General features: G+C 38.9%; 1 protein-coding gene across 10 annotated transcripts in view; it reads left to right on the forward strand.

Annotated features, from left to right (window-relative positions):
• The window catches only part of frmd4a (FERM domain containing 4A), a 177,036-nt gene that overhangs the window by 103,666 nt on the left and 57,062 nt on the right, over positions 1-16,308 (forward strand). Inside the window, exon 1 of one of the 10 annotated variants that reach the window (XM_056251182.1) lies at positions 10,433-10,784. The exons of the other annotated variants lie outside the window; for them this stretch is intronic. The gene's annotated coding sequence lies outside the window, so the exon portion shown is untranslated. Of the gene's footprint in view, positions 1-10,432; positions 10,785-16,308 lie in introns of those variants that run through there. 10 annotated transcript variants of the gene reach the window in all.

Consider the following 16,308-nt stretch of genomic DNA (forward strand, 5'->3'; position numbering starts at 1 on the left):
TGAATGGAGCAATAGAGTGTCTCTAGTGGAATAAAAACATTTGTCAAAGCAGAGCCTAGTGTGCGTGTGTGTTTATCGTGGGGGGTCCATCATATCCAGGAACACCTGAAGTCCATTCACAGATCCATTTCAGTTAAATAAACTGCAGATGTGTGTGTGGCCCAGAATGCTCCTTCACTAGTTCTTTTATCAACAAGCTCCAAATTGCTCTAGTTTCTCCAGAATCCCAAGAATGCTTGACTGACTAAAGATGTTCTCTCATACAGAAATAGCCAACGGTGCTTCATGAAAGCATTCCTCCAACAAACACATAGCATGGGAAAATGACTCTGAGAATGAGTGATGGAAATAGAATGTTTCAGGAATAGTTCATCCAAAAATTAAAATTGTCATTGATTCATTGATTACTCACCCTCACTTCAATCAGGGTCCAAAAACAAACAAAAAACAACATAAAAGTAGTTCATTCCACGTAGGATTATATGAGTAACAGATTAAATTCACTGAATATTGTTGGAAAATCTCCCACTCCACTACCATTATGTTTTTGGTCGTGTTTGGACATTGACAGCATCCGTAACTGTTAAGAGCAGCATGACCTTCTCTGTCTAACATTTAATAATCATATAATTTCTTTTGAGTGCCACAGAATTGTAGAATAGCATGACGGTGAAATGATGACATCGTTCCTTTAAGACCACTCCTAGATAATGTTTCCTCTTCAATAGATCATCATTCCCAGGAGAGCCCTTTATTAAACACACACAAACATACACGGCCTGTGAAGATGATGGTACGAGATGCTGTATATGGTGAGAGCAGTGATGTGGTCTGTGGTCAGAGTGTGTAAGAGGCTGGATGGAGGAGGAATAGACTCGATTGTTGTAAGCTCTCTCTGTCTTGTGTTGGGTGAGGGATCGTTTCTGCTGCTCTACTGACTCATATACTCACTGAGGTCCTAGTTCACACACACACACTTTCACACTCTCAGAGACTCGTTCAGAGGATTGTGCTGACATACACACAATTAAAGACACACATAGTCATGTGAGAGGAGATCTCATTTATCGGTTCATATAGTTCCTGAGTCAGCAATCTTCATGTTATGCATAGACTTACACACTTTCTTTGTTCTCTATGACTGGTGACAATTATAGCACAACTTTTCCAAAAGCTTTTTTCATTTAAAGGGATAGTTCACCCAAAAATGAAAATTAAGTCATTAATTACTCACCCCCATGCTGTACCAACCCCGTAAGACCTTCGTTCATCTTCGGAACACAAATGAAGATATTTTTGATTAAATTTGAGAGGTGGATCACTGCTACATAGGCTTCATAAGGGATTGAAACTTGACGGCCCGAAAGTCATTGAAGAAAATGTTTAAATATTCCATGTGACTACAGTGGCTCAACAATAAGTTTATCAAGCGACGAGAATACTTTTTGTGCGGAAAAACAAAACAAAAATAACGACTTTATTCAACTATTCCTTTTCTTCCTTGTGGGCCTGAGACGAGAGTTCAAGAGATTTCCACGACGCATGCGCGAGAACTGAACAAGAAGTAGTAGAAGAAGAACGTCCTCTTCTCAGTTCTCGCGCATGCGTCGTGGAAATCTCTTGAACTCTCGTAAAGTAAACTCTACTAAAAAGTAGGCGAAAAACAGTTTGTGACAAAGGAAGCATGCCTTAATTAACAGTACTCATAAAAGAGTAGGCAAAAAAGTACCCTACAACTTTTGGTGAGATCCTGATACGATGGACACTTCACTATCCCATGAGGGCACGGGAGAGGATTTTTGGATGGCAGTGAAGCGACGCAACTGACACTGGTAGGTCACAATGACAATATGGCGGATGTAGTATGTCCAGATTACATTCATACTACACACACTCTATAGAACAAACTTTTTTAGCAGCTTTGAAGTAATTACTTATTCAGAATAAGTACCAGGGTTCCAGACTGCGACCAAATTGGTCGCATATGCGACCATTTTTTGAGAATGTGCGAGTTAAAATGTTATGTGGTCGCATTTGTGCGAGTGGACGCTTGAGCAACAGAACGCCGTTGTATCAGCAGCTGCAGTCCGTAACTTATGTTTAAAATGAACGAGTAGGCTACATCATGAATCCATTTTCCAAACCGTGTTTTTGACTTACTGAATCCCTACGGTACGCCTATAATAAGTGTTTATATTCGGACTATTTTATCCCGGGGTCGTCTCGGCTGCGGAGTTGCCCAGTGCCTGCGTGACTCGCCATAGACATTAACGGAGAGAAGTTCCGTCTACAATGTTCTTCCGCAAGACACGTGCAGTTTATTTATTGACGAACGTAGACGTCACACGCATTGCACACTGATGGTGAAACGCGCCAATTACGAATTCACGAATTAAGGCATATAAAAATGATAAAAATGGTCTCACGAAACACAGAGCCCCTTCCTCCTACGTCTTTTCAGCGGTTATATTTTCCTCTGTCGAGCGATTACTCTCATGATCGCTCGACAGAGGAAAAGGAAATTATTATAAAATGCAGAAGGTAAGGAGTGTGAGATTTCTGCTTTTTGTTACAACTATAAACTTTGATAACGAGAAATCTGTATCAGTTTATTATAATACTCTAATCTTTTAAAATGTAATGCATATATTTGAATGTTTAATGATTTTTAAAAGATAGAAAGATGATAATAGACAGATAGATAGATAGATAGATAGATAGATAGATAGATAGATAGATAGATAGATAGATAGATAGATAGATAGATAGATAGATAGATAGACAGATAGATAGATTGAATATGATTCAAATGTAAATAGATAGATTGTATATAATTCAAATGTAAAATGCTTAAAATTACAGATTAAAATTACAGTCCAAAATCCATGAAAATCCTGAAATTTGGCAATGATAATTAATATATTACAGGTATTTCTGCTGCAACCCAGAAAGCCTTTGCTAGCCTTGGTCCATTAAAACCACTATTCATCAGCATGCATTGATTAATCCCATGGCATGTAGCAAAAAAAAAGAAAAAAAAGAAGGTGCGACCAAATCATATGCTGGTGCGACCAACTGAGAAAGTTGGTAGCACCAGTGCAACCAGTGGAAAAGTTAGTCTGGAGCCCTGAGTACTCAAGAGTGGATGCAATTTCGTATTCGTTGAGTCACTCATAAAGACAGGCATGCTTGATTTAATGATTCAGTGACTCACTTGTTGCCACCTACTGGTGGAGTGATGTAACTTACAAAAAGAGTAGCTAAACAATCTCCCCCAGCAAGTAGTCTATATAAAGCAAATTGCACTACCATCACTACTGAAGAGTATCTAGGATAAGAAAGAATACATATAGGAATACAACACCAAATAGTTTACCAAAATTCATACTTAGCTTCCATGTCCATGTCCATGTTCTCTCTCTCTCTCTCTCTCTCTCTCTCTCTCTCTCTCTCTCTCTCTCTCTCTCTCTCTCTCTCTCATACATATTCACAGCAGGGCTGGTTTCTTTTTGTCAGGGGTGGATTTGCATTCAGTAGTTCTACCCTCAATCAATATTCAAAAGGGCTTGAGAACAGAATGACTCAGCTTTCAACACTGAGGCTTTTACAATCACACCGAAACAGTGAAAACCTTCAACTAAAACTATAGATGAATATGTTCCAGTATGTTTCAGTAAACTTTATCGACTCAAGTGCTGTTTATCGGGTCTTGTTTATCTTATTTATTTGTCACATGTGTTTCCAAAGTATATGCTGGGATATATTTGCGTGTGTGGGTGTGTTAGGCTTGAAGCTTTAGATGTTTAGGTTATGTATATGTGTGTGTGTGTGTGTGTACAGCCAGATGGGAGCAAAACTTTGCAGCTTTTTACAGCAGGAGAGATCTCACACACGTTTGAAGTGCTTACATGTGGGTGTGTGTTGGTTTTTTCCCCCTGGATTTAACTGGAAACACATTTTCTTCCCTCATAACACACACACATGCTGACACGAGGCCCAAAAAGAGTCATTCCCGGTCTTCTCTGCACTGGCTTCTATATAGTTACAGGTCTCTTTAGAGCGTTCAATAACATTCTCACATACATCTGAGTGCAGTTATGATCCTCAGTTGTCCAATAGCATACACCGCAGTAAATACACAGGTGCTTTGGTGTCCATCCCAAAAACGTTGTTCGGATAACTATTTTACAATGCACAATTAGTCCATTTATCTCTTTAAAGATCCAAAACTCTTTTATGACCCACAGCTAATACATCTACGACTTTCCCATGAAGAAAATACTATACATTTCTGCTGTTAACCTCACTCACACCTGGATCTGTAAAGACTCTCCATATAGAATTACACAAATTCAGTATCAACAAAGGGCTCATTGCAGAGACTGTGGGGGATCTTTGATGTGATTTAAAGGAGGTTTACCACTAAGATTATTCATAAAAAAAACCTCTACCCACAGCCAGCATCCTACACCCTAAACACCGAACCCCACCAAAGCCCTGTTGCTCGTCCGCCCCCAGCCCCTGAGCAGAAGATGATGAGAACATGGCACATATAAGAGCCTATTTTACGGAAAGGAAATTTTATGACTGTATAACACACAGGAGATTTATGGCCTGTATTTATGCTTTTGTTGTGAAAGTGCAGTCAAGTGTAAACTTTCCACGGAAGATAGAAAGGAGCAAGATGAGGGAGAGTAAATGATGAGGGAATTTTCATTTACAAGTGAACTATCCCTTTAAGGGTCCATTTTTTAAGTCTCTGAAGTTAAACTAACCCCCGATTTCAAAGACAAGGCTTAAGCTAGTCCCAGACTAAAATCCCTGTTTGAGCTGTTTTAACTGAAAACAGTTCAAATGTCAGTGCAATTTTTTTTTATCTCAAGATGCACCAGTAATGTTTTTTATAAGGCATGTTTATAAAAACTACTTAAATGTTCAAATTGAACTAAGTTTAGTCTAATACTGGATTAGTCTAAGCCCTGTCTGTGAAACCAGGCCTAACTGTCAACGGTGGCTTGTATTGATAATCCAAAGGAAGAGATGCATGACGCAGAACAAACAAAGACAGAAGGCTTAAATACACTGAGGATGATAATCAATGGAACAGGGTAGAGGTGAGACACAAATCAGGGACTGTGGCAAATAATGAATGACTAAACTGGTACGGTACAGTACAGTATGATACGCAATTATTTCCGTTTCGATTGTCAGAAGTTGTGAATGGTACCAAAATACTGAACCGTACCGTACCACTTTTTTGGGACCCTTCCGTTGGGGGACCTAACGCAGTAGTCCGGTACCTTAAAGGGATAGTTCACCCAAAAATGAAAATTCTGTCAGTATTTACTCACCCTCATGTTGTTCCAACCCTGTAAGACCTTCGTTCATCTTCGGAACACGAATTAAGATATTTTTGATGAAATCTGAGAGCTGGATCACTCCTCCATACTAGTCCAAAGGCTTCTTCAGGGATTGAATTTGCCGGCCTTGAAAAGTTATTCAAGATATCGTTAAAATAGTCCAAGTGACTACAGTGGCTCAATCTTAAGTTTATCAAGCGACGAGAATACTTTTTGTGCGCAAAAACAAACAAAAATAACGACTTTATTTCAACTATTCATTTCCTTCTCTTTGGGCCACTAGTCAGTTAACGTAGTGTGATTCCGTAGAGCTACGTCACACGTAGGCTCACTATTGGCCGACGCTGGTCATGTGCGTGATGCGTGTGACGTACAACAACAGAAGCTTACGCTAATACACTAGTGAACTGACTCGAGGCCCACAGAGAAGGAAATGAATAGTTGAAATAAAGTCGTTATTTTTGTTTGTTTTTGCGCACAAAAAGTATTCTCGTCGCTTGATAAACTTAAGATTGAGCCACTGTAGTCACTTGGACTATTTTAACGATGTCTTTAATAACTTTTCAAGGCCGGCAAGTTCAATCCCTGAAGAAGCCTATGGACTAGTATGGAGGAGTGATCCAGCTCTCAGATTTCATCAAAAATATCTTAATTCGTGTTCCGAAGATGAACGAAGGTCTTACGGGGTTGGAACAACATGAGGGTGAGTAATTACTGACAGAATTTTCATTTTTGGGTGAACTAACCCTTTAAGGGTGGAGCTAGACTCACTGCAGAATGTTGATTGTTTGACAGAGAATCGTCACTTGAGCGTGCTACAAGGGGGAGGACAACACAAGAGGCGACATTTTTTAATACAGTTAAACACAATACCGTTGCAACACAATGTTTTTTGTCTTGTGACAGCCACATGCAGAGAACCAAGAACAAGATCTAATGTCATGCATTGTTTACTGTGTCACTTTCTTCTTCCCAATTTTCAGCATCATTACTCCAGACTTCAGTGTCACATGATCCTTCAGAAATCATTCTAATATAATTATTTGGTGCTCAAAAAACATTTCTGAATATTATCCATTTTGAAAACAGTGATGCTGCTTAATATTTTTGTGGAAACTGATACATTTTTTAGGATATTTTGATGAATACAAAGTGCACGATTAATAAAGTGACAAAAATGAAAGTCTGTGTGTGTGTGTGTGTGTGTGTGTGTGTGTGTGAATGTGAGCAGCAGGGAACTACATCTTGCTTCAATTATAGGTCAGCATTGTTTACATCTAGTTCAGACATTATAGGCCACAGCTGCAACCTCACTACACGTATACACACACACAAATAGCATTCAATCCTTCCTCTATCCAATTTGGTTTATGTCAGCCATACAACCTGTCCTTATGTCCGCAGAAGTTGAAGGGTGAACCCGTGTGACCGCCTTCCGAAAAAATAACAAACCCCTCGATATATACACACACATACACCCCGCTTTGTCTCTGAGCCTGAGGCAGCGAGACAAAAATAACCAAACTCTGAGACTCCTAACCAGAACCACATTTCCTGTATAGAGACGGAAAGAGAGGTCGGTTTCCCATATTTTTATACGTTTTGAGGAAATTTCAGCCTTTCATTTTCTCAGAGAACATCGCAATCTCTTCCTCTTGTACTCTTCTGGCCGATTTAGACACAAAAGACTGTACGTCTAAAACAAATTGTGCGCTTTGGTCTGGCAGACATAGTTGTGCTTGGTCTTTCAGAAGTTTATTTTAGACCTTCTCTCTCCCCAGTCACAGTCGTGTGAGCCTGGACATTCTCATTTATTCCGAAACGCCCCCACAGTATCAAGGGTTTCCTTTTGTACAAATGTTCACCTCCGTCCACGCACAGAAATACACACACACACACACACACTGCCTGTTTTAAACAACGGGCTCTTGTGACACTGTTGGGACCTGTGCCCAGAGGAAGGAGCCAATAAATGAAGTTAAAATATGTATTAGAGAGCGCAGAGAGATCATGAGGGACTGTTTAAATTGGACAGTAGTGTTTCCGCTGTGGCTGGGAGTCCAAAATCAACAGCCGTACAAACAGCCGGGATGATGTGACTCGCTTACCTTGCACCACCTTTAAATCGTTATGACCTCAATAACGATTTAAATCAAAGATGAATGATCGGACTGTCATCAAATTCAACAAACACACTGAGATTCGATTGACTTCAGATACTTGTGTTTGTTTATTGATGGTGTTATCACCAGCAGTCGGATAATAATGAAACGTAAGCCTGCAGCCTAATTGCATTATGTTTGGAGTGTTTTTCAATTACTTTTCAAAGGCCCTCCCATGAGTATGCGTGAGAGAGTGAAGAAGAGAGATGGAAAATCCTGACCCTCAGTGCAGTGTTTCACTCCATAGTTCAAGTGCGTTTTAAAGCAAGGCTTAAAATCGTTAAACCAAGGGCTGTGGAAATTCTGTGCTGTATCATTGTAAGACAGAATGCGTTGGCAGTGCAGTTCATACACTTCTAGGGGGCCCTAAGCAAAACTTTGTGAAGAGGCCTCTGTCGAAATTACCCAACCCCTGCCCCCAGAGCAGTTTCATTGTAAACAAACAACATACAGTGAGTTTAATATCAATAAACATTAGTAATGACAATGGTATTCCGTATGCACTGGCAACAAATTGCACTTTATGAAAAAAAAGTATAATATGTAAAGGAAAAACCTTTGAAACACATTAAACTGTTAGAACAAGTCAAATTAAATCCAAATTTTCATTGACCGAGAGCAAGGGGCGCCCCCTGGTTGTTTGGGGGCCCAATATGCAACTTGCGGTAGTTTGGCTTTTCACACTATGGTTAAAATTGCGTTCTTTTTAGTCTTGTGGTTTAAAGGTCACTTTGTAAATCATTAACTAAACAATGCTTGCCTAAATTAAGCATTAATGAACTGATAACGCATTTTATTAATGCTCTTGTATTCATAAGAGCTTTTACATGTAGTTTGTGAGTGAAGGAAATGTCATTTAAAAATGTTGAATGATACAGTAATTGTTTCCTTCTATTATTTTGTCTTTGCTTTTGTAGTGTTTCTTAAGACATAAGACCAACCCGAGTGAAGTAATTGCACAACATTTCCACAGAAGCTGAATTACTTCTACATAGTGATAAAAATGTCTCTGAATTAACTTTTTAAAATATGAAATGTAACGTAACCCACAAAGAACACATTTTTATTTGTGTCATTTTACAATCAGGCTCCTTATTGTTAACGTTATTAATGCATTAACATGAACTAACAATGTGCAATACATTTGATACAATATATCTTTGTCAACATTAGTTAATAAAAATAAATCTGTTTATTGCTAGATATTGCATTAGTAAATGTTCAAATTACTTTCACTAAGATTTCACATAGTTCATGTTAACTAATGTATCTAACTAATGTTAACAAATTAAACCTTTTTGTAAAGTGTTACCCTTCATTTTTCTGAGAATTATAGAAATAGGTCTTGTGAATCATTATGCAGAATTTATGCATGCAGGCTATGACCCTTACAAGAAGAACACCTTCCAGTTTTTGTAAAAGTTTTCATTGAGTCCTCTGTGATGTTGACTTTGCGGTAAAACGACCGTTAGGCGTCTGTGTGAAGGATTTCACACAAATCAGCTCCCTCTAACAGTCGGTTCGGTTTGAAAAGCATCTTTCAAACGTTTCTCTCTCCTTTCCCCCCTTCTTCATTTACCCTGGCCAAACTAAATGGGAAAGGAAATCTGAATTAGAAACGGAGGGGGCGGAAGAAAGTCAGGCAGAAACAAAGTGAGTGCAACCCATTCCCAAATGTTTCTGCATTTCTACTGCAAATCCAGATGTGGGTCTGTTAGTCATTGGTCAGCATCACACACACACACACACACACACACACACACACACACACACACACACACACACACACACACACACACAACCAGGACTTTTTTCCACAGTGCAGAAAATTCCTGACAGTCATATTATCAGATGGTAATACTGTGGTACTTTGATATTCTCCATGGTACTCAATATTCATACTATATACATGGACAGTATTTTGCACTATACCCCAAAGTATTTCAATGAATATGATGGTATTGTCGGGTACATTGTCAAAAGCAAAACAAAACATGCCATTACCATAGTACATCCAAACCATTGTTAAACCATAGTATTTGTTATCCTTACAAAAAGTATTGTAGCAGTAACATGACGGACAGGATCTCCGATTGTAATATTGAGGTGATATAAATAAATACCAAAAAGTACCATGCTACCATGCTTTTTGGATGTTACCATGGTACTTTTAGGCCTACCAAGTTCTGGCATTAAACTAGATAGCACAGGCTGAAGGTCCTTAACTCACTTGGTAGCGATCACATTATTATCTACATTGCTCAACATTCAAATAGGCTACTTGTAGTTTGCTGTTAGCAGTCTGCAGCGCGCTTTCATAAACCCTTCATCTTCCCCAGCTCCACCTATAAAGATCTGCTGCAGGGGTTTATTTCATGTATGTTACATCCGCAGCAGCATGTCTTACTTGCTCACAGCAATGGCAGTAGCAAGTCGTGGTACTTGCTCTACAGCAGCAGCAGCAGATCTATTCCACCAAGACCAAATACATAGAATAACATTGCCAATCTCTATTGCATGCCAATCTCTCAGAGAGTTGTCATGACATATATATATCTATATCTATATATCTGTATCTATAATATTATATATATACATATATATAACTTCAACTTATTTCAGTTAGTTGCCGTTTCTGATTCTAATTTCTAAAATTTAGATTTAAAAAATGTTTTTATAGGCTATATATTATTTCATTTCAGATTCTTTTCAATTAACGAAAATTACACTTAAGTTTTGTTAACAACAACAACAACAAAAACAAGACTGGTGTAAACTGATGGTAATGTCAGGCTGAACTGTTTAGTGTGTGCGTCGCGTTTTGCTGTGGATCACAGGCGCTCCGCGGTGTCACGGGGGAAAGGCGGAGGAAGAGCAGCAGGAGCAGGAGGAGGAGGAGGGGTTGGGGTTTGCTGTGGAGGAACTGTGAGTGTGTATGTGAATAGTGTTGTGCGGATCTGCTTGCTGGACGCAGGCCAGCGGTCCCTGTGAAACAGCGCGTTGAGAGCGGAGAGGGATGGGATGGGATATGCTGGCACTGCCGCTGTCAGTCCGCTCCGCTCCGCTCCGCCTGTGCAGCTTCACCGGGGATCTCAACAACGACATGGATGATGCTGACTTCGAAGATGATTTAGGCCGGCGTGTGAACGTGTTTTCTTCGGACTTAACCCATCTGGATTACTGCTGTTGTTGTTAGAGAACATTTATTTCTTATCTCGGCGAGGAATTCATGAACGCGGGAGCGTAAAGGATTTCCAGCAAGGTAAATCGCGCGCACGTCTCGCGCTTGTTTTGCGCTGGTCTCGCGCTTGAATTCAGCCAGTCTGAGGGGCGATGGAAGGATGGATGCGTGAAATACGTGATGTTTTTTTTTTACGTAACTACACATATATACTTCAATTATTTTCCGATTACTGATTAAAACACAGGATAGAGCACTGATTTGTGACCATACACGGAGGATATCATCTTTAAAATCAGATTTTTTGAGGTGAAAATGCTCAGAGTGTAACGTTAAACTGTTAATGTAATGCAGCTAGCCTGCTAACCATCTCAGAAACACAGGCATATTATGTGAGAAATACTCCATCGTTTTCTCATAATGTTGATCTATTTTGAGGAACATCATCCTTAAGGTATTTTTTTAGAAGCGAATAGTGTTGCGTTTTAAGTAGTTTTTGTATACTAAACTTGCTAGCTTATCTGCTTTGCTTGGTCACCATTACTGCCCATTCAGACTCATTCATCCATTTTTCCAAGGCTATTAACCTGTGCTGACAGCTGAATATATGATCAGATCTGCTGTGGATAGTGACAGGAACTTAAAAGGATTGCATGCATGTGACCATCACGGTCATATCCTTAAAATCCTTGAACAATGTAGCTGTGTTAAGTCTTGCTTTATTAGATTTACTCGAAATGTCCTACGACAGCCTCATTGAAAAGATAGTGCTGTCTCAAGACTTAATGAAAAATGCTGTTTTAGGGCTGTTAAACGAGATTACCATCAGCATTGATAGATAGATAGATAGATAGATAGATAGATAGATAGATAGATAGATAGATAGATAGATAGATAGATAGATAGATAGATAGATAGATAGATAGATAGAAATAGATGTTGATTTGGGCTGTCTCTCAAAAACTTTTGACTTCTGGGCGGCATACATGTGTTTCACTTTATTCATTTTTGTTGCAGTTTCCCATGATAGCTGCCAAAAGACTGATGAGATGTGAACTGCCTACCTAAACAGCATTATTGGTGCATGGACCCAAAAATTCTGTTTAGTCAGACACCTCAGTAGAGCATTTTTGGGCTTCAAAGATGCATTCCACTTTGATTTAGTGTAATGTCCTATGACATCAGACTTCCTCTTCTCTGTGGAGATGTGAGCTTCTTACCTAGATGTTATTTTAGGCATCATGTATGCCCTTTAAAATACTGTCTGGAATCTAGATAGCAGCCCATTGGGTTTGGGGGAACAGCCTGTGATTGGGGTCTGTCTGTAAACAAAGCAGACTGGGCTGTGCCTATCTAGGCAGCTGTGGTCCTGCCGGCTCAGGGTGACGGATGTCTTTTTTTATGCTGCTCACCCTGTGATGTCTGCACTGCAGGGCAGCAGTGTCAGCAGGCTGATGTACTCTAGCACACATGGTCAGGCATGAAAACCAGACCTGCAGTCGCCTAGACTTTTATCATTTGTCAGTCTGCACCATGAGACTAAATTTATGCTCGAATTTGGGATGAACATTGATTGTTCTGCCGTTGTGGTGCCCGTGTGCATGTGTGGTCAATGTGGTGCACTGTCATTTTGTTGTCAATGTGCATTAAGGGGAAATAATTGCTAAATTCCCCCTTGCTGTGTGCATTGGGGTTGTGTCTGATGGCCTGTACCATCACAAGGACATCAACCACCTCCTACCATGTTTAATATCTTTGTCTGATATGATCTGAATTGGATGTTCACTTATTCAAATGCTCTTAAATCTCTATCTTCTACACATCGTACTGCTCAGTGACAGTGAATGTGAAGCTAACATGTAGCTTAGGATTTTGTACGGATAAACCGCAATGAAACCCTAAACAGGGCATCAGGGTCAGTCTTAAATCTGCACCAGAGAGTGGCTTTATCATCGGATCAGATTATATTATACTATAATCGTCTCCTCTGCAGTGTGCATCAGAGTAACTGCTAGGGCTGTCACTTTTGAGAAAAATCAAATTCGAACGGATATCGAATATCAAGCAATGTATTCGAATATATTCAGATTCTCATCCACAGATGACTGGTTTTGGGCGCAGGGTTTTACTGCGTGATCAATAAGCAGCACGGCAAATCATGCTCATCGTCTCCAAATCATGACCAGAGACGGATAAATATGAAGTCTGCTGTTTAAAACAAATAAAGAACCAATAGAGGAGAATAGTTATGCGCGAACTATTCGTGCAGTGTGCGCATGTCAAAAAAATCAATTCCGATTTGAATCTTGTGACATAGGCTATAACGCGCACTATACTTTATGTATCGTTCATGTAAACACCGTGTTCGGATTCATCAATCGGATTGTCCATTTCCAGACACTACTTTTTAGATGAGTTGTGGGGGAAGAAATTGTCCGCTCAGGCTGGCCGTTCTGTGCGTTATATCTTCCATTTTCAAAACAGGGTGGCTATTGGCTATTATTCGCTTGATTTGGTCATGAGCTTACGCTACAATACGTTTATTGGATGAGATGGCAAACAATAAAATAAAAACAAACGGTCTAATCATAGACTGTAAAAATGCGCTAAACATGGCACTTTAAAAACCGGTTAGTTTATTTATAGTTCGATTACGGATATTTCACGTCATGTTCGAATGCATATTCGAATATCGAATAAAAAGTGACAGCCCTAGTAACTGCACTTTTATATTAGGACTGCATGGTTTGGAGAATCTAATTGGGATTTTTTTTTTAATATATAAATTACAGCTATGATTGAATTCTTTTGATTTTTTTGTGTTTGAAAGCTCCAGGTTTGCTGTGCTTGATTCATTGTAGGGCTGCACAATATGACTCTAAAGTAATAATAATAATTAATAAATACATATTATAAAATATAAATGTAATAAATATTTAGGATGATAATGATTATTATTAAATAAAATGTTAAACAAAATAATAAATATTACTATTGTAATATTTCACTGCAAAAATAAAAAAAATATAAGAAAATTAACAATAATAGTTTTAGTTAAGTATTCAAGGCTGTCATTCAATTTCGAATGTTAAACTATCAAGCTTTTATTTTGGCATAAAACCACAGGGAGACTTTAAAGCTTATATTTAGTTGATGACAGTTTATAATCGCTTCTAAAGTTCTCGTACGAGTTTGGGAAGATGGTTAGCACGTTACGTTCCCAAATGCACTTTATACGCAACTCAAACTCAAGGAAGATGCAGAGATGAGTTTGTGCAAAGCAGTATTTACTGTGATTTACTGTGACGAGACACTAGGCAGTGGATTATGAGCCGCTCGTGTGTAAAAGAACAAAGTGCCATGCTTCACTCTGAAACACACAGTGTTTCACATATTATTTAATTAAGCCGCACCAAGCCCTATCGCAATTTCATTTTCATTTAGATGAATTGTGCAAGCACTACTTTCATCATCTATAAAAGAATGACAATGATTTACAAATATTACACTGACTGAAATGTCTGTGCTATGCTATTTTAATGACATCACAGGTTCGTAGGGCAGTGTGAGTGTAGTGTGCCACTCTGGAGTTCAGCTGAGAAAGCAGTGACTCACCGTTCAGTGATTACAGGCAAGGCATTTTGTAACCCCACACCAGACACAGCACACACAAACACACTACTACAAACACACAATTCCCAGCACCTGATTGTTAGATTCTGACATTGTGGTTGAGAGCTGTTCACCTCCCCCTCCAGATACACCCCAGTGAGAAGTGTTCTCATTTAGTGGAGCGGAGGTTTGACATCTTGAGCTTCAGGCTTTAGGGATGTGCTGTTTGCTCTATTCAAAGCCTCAGGTTTTTAATCTCCTATTGTGTGGTGGGAAGTGTTCCTATCAAGCCTGACTCAAACCTTAAGAGGTTTAATATGGTGATGTAACAAAACTGTGGTGCTTTTGGGCTACCGCAAGGTCGGTAATGAAGTTTAACCTTTAAGATTGGAAAGTCAGCCCAATATCAGATGCCGCAAACTCTTGCTTGTGGGATCTGCATGTTTTGCTTTTGCTATGAGCAGGCCCACATGGAATCTGTGCTCTCAGAGAGCTTCAGAGATCCCCTTAAAATTGGAACAGCCATCATTTACACATCCCACAACTATGTGTGTTTATTAAATGTTTTGGATAATTTGAATATGGTTTTAGCTGCCAATATATGTAATGCTGTTTAACTTTGTTTAAATCCATTCCATGGAATTCTAAAGTTTTGTGTTTAATTATAGTAGTTAATATACAAAGATATCGAACTTTGAGGAAGGATTGAGTAAGATGTATTCTCTATTCATGTATTCATTTTAGTCCTGTCAAATCAATTAATCGCGTCAAACATACAAGTTTGTGTTTGTATATGTATACACAGTATACATATATATATTATACACACATAGTATACACACAGACGCTCGCACACACATACATATAATATATAAATATAATCATATAAACAATATATTGTACGCACATTATATAAACACAAACTTTAATGTTAGATGTAATTACTCGCGATTAATCGATGTGACAGCACTAATTAATTTATTTGTTATTTTTAATTGTTTACATTTTGAGTAGGTGTTGGCTGGGATTTATTTTACTCTTTTAATACAAAGATCATTCTAAACTGTAACATGAATGTGCAAAGCTACATATTTTCAAGATCGCCCAAACAATAATCAACTCTTTGTTTTTTTAGGAAGTCCTGTTTAATTGGGCTGGTTTTGGTTTAACTGAACTCAATCAAATGTGTTTCTTAGGAGGGGGGTTTACATAAAGATGCTTTCAAAAGGATCTATTTGGTTTTTGGACAACTAGTAGATTAGCCAACCATCATTACACATACCTAAACTGGAGTAGATATATGGTTTTAATCGTGCTGCATTAGTTTGGATCAATTATGCTACCATTTTTATTCTTATAAATGAGTATCATAAAAGTTCGACCTAATTGGATCATGTGCTGCTCCAGGGAAGGAATTATACAATTAAAAAAAGAAAAACATAAATAAAGACTGGACCATTCAGGTGAGCCAGTTCATATTGATTTAGGTTTGTCTTTATAATATGGAAATGTGATCTACTGAGGGATAAGAATATGGATGTTGCCTAAGGGTATGTTATTCTGAAGACAGGATATCAGTTTTTAGGAGCTAGAGTTTCTATGCTGTTGAGTTAGCTTCAATGTTAGCACAACCAAGAGAAATTCATCAAGCCAAGCCCCCCTGTAAAACACATCTTCACAGGTCAACAACAAACTCACACCAGTCTGTTCAGACACACAATATCAATCATGTGGTCAGTCACGTGGCTCTGTAGCTCTGCTGAGGAGAAGAGGAAGAAAGGATGTGTTTCTAGTCCTGTGACTCCCCTCCTCCAGTCTTTTCCCCCCACGTGTGCGTGGAGGAAATGTGAGCCATGCTGCTTTTATCAGCCTCATTGTTAGTGTTCCTCAGGGACGGTGCTTCCTGATGGCAGCCAGAACACTCCACATGTTCCCATTCTGATGTCCTTACGTACACCACCACGCTGAAAAGCTTAAGAAACATCTTGTATTC

Source organism: Rhinichthys klamathensis, unplaced genomic scaffold (genome assembly GCF_029890125.1).
Source record: "Rhinichthys klamathensis goyatoka isolate OS25496 unplaced genomic scaffold, OSU_Roscu_1.1 h1tg000078l_1, whole genome shotgun sequence".
In the NCBI taxonomy this organism is placed as follows: domain Eukaryota; kingdom Metazoa; phylum Chordata; class Actinopteri; order Cypriniformes; family Leuciscidae; genus Rhinichthys; species Rhinichthys klamathensis.